We start from the raw sequence: 1852 nt of genomic DNA on the forward strand, positions 1-1852 counted from the left end.
AGGTTTCATTTTCTGATAACAGTCTGATTTATGCACGGTTTTCCGACAGCTTTGATAAGTGGTTATTTATTTTATCTAATTTATATAGCTTGACAGTGGTTATTTATCTAATATATTTATTGAAAGATTAATATCAAAATAGACGACAGCTTGTTTTATTTTGTGATGACTGAATGGACGATTTGCAAAATATCACAAATATCACGTAGGGCGTCATCAACATCCGCATACGAAATGCTTATTTACAGCCTCGTATTATTTCTACGAAGGGTTATTAACCCTAATGTCGGCCTGTGCGTCCCTACCCAAGTAACATTGCAAGTTTAATCGAGTTTTTAAGATAGTCTTCAAGTCTAAATCTGGCGTCCGGAACCCTCATAAAACCAACGTTGTTATCAAAAAAAAAATCAATTACATACAAAATCAAATTTAGACAATTTTTTAATAGAAACTAAGAAGCATTGAGCAACAGGAGATTTTTATCGATGGGCCCAATCTTTTGATCCATAGGCCAACATTAGAGCTATTTCCCCTAGCTCTTGAATATTTATTTCTGTTGACTTCCATACCGACATGAATTAATGAGACAGTTAGAGCTATATTGTTGAACATAGGCACTGCCACATCGCAAGATAATTAGTTATCAAGTCACAAGCACGTACACACGGCACAAAGTGTAACAAAATATTAATTTATCCTTCCTAATGATGGTTGAAATCAACAACGGCGGGAAAATTAGATGCTGACTCAGCTATGAGGGTATACAGCCAATGAGAACGACCCAAATTTCAGTTTAGTTCACTCAGTACTCATGTCTAGGAGTACTACCAATAGACTGAGTGAAAACAATCTTTACTTTTCTCATATTCGGGAATTTCTTCCTGGACAAACTTGGAAAAACCTGGAAAAACATGAGGCAAATTTACTCATCGCTGAGTTGGTGCACGTTATGCGATTGATGGGTGAACTAAACTCAAATTTGGGTTATTCTCATTGACCGTGTAGTTATCGTTCTCCAAGCGAAATTTGTCATCAGGGAAAAATTAACTGTTGATAGCAGTAATTGGATATTGCTTGCTATTATAGTCCAGTTTGGGAGAGGAATTTGCACACATTTTCGTGAGAGGGATTTTTAAATATCATTAGAGCATACACAGCATAAAATTGCTTACATTTTATGGGCTGAGTTGACTTAACTGATTAAAATTTTCATTCATTCAATGGTATTGTTACATTTCGAGTGATTTAGCCTGAAGGACTCTTCACCTTTGGATTTGGATCTAAGCTATTTGTTATTAAATTGTTCGGTCAAACAAGTAATTTACATTATTCCAATATTCCCCCTTGGAGACATAAGAGATGAACTAGCCTTCGGCTAAAAATCTCTATAATAAAGTTAAAAAAAGACATAGGGGATAATGCTCTAATGTTGGCCTATGGATCTAAGATTGGGCCCATCGCTAAATATCTGCTGTTTATCAATTTTATCTAAATGAACACATCATTGAGACGGTACTAATTGATATTTTGGTCGCTTTTGAAAATTTAGTCGATTACTGAATTTATGCATGGGCCCAAATTAGGGGCATTTAGGCCAACATGACATCCATTTCCCCTATTTTAAATATTGAAGAAGTAGTTGAAATGGATGTAAAATCGGCCAAATTGAATTGGTAGTGTTTACAAGGAAGCGGTTTCCAGCCTAACGGGCCACCCACATTAGATCAGTTTGCGTTGCGTTGACGTAAACTTGACAGTTAGACAATAGATTTAGCTTTCACTTTGCCGCAATGCGTCTGATCCGGATCTAATGTGCGTGGGCCTCAACTGCGTCTTAACCTTTTGGGCAGAG

The sequence above is a fragment of the Ochlerotatus camptorhynchus genome, unplaced genomic scaffold (genome assembly GCF_037179485.1).
Source record: "Ochlerotatus camptorhynchus isolate MF236.1 unplaced genomic scaffold, CSIRO-AGI_Acam_v1.1 ptg000371l, whole genome shotgun sequence".
In the NCBI taxonomy this organism is placed as follows: domain Eukaryota; kingdom Metazoa; phylum Arthropoda; class Insecta; order Diptera; family Culicidae; genus Ochlerotatus; species Ochlerotatus camptorhynchus.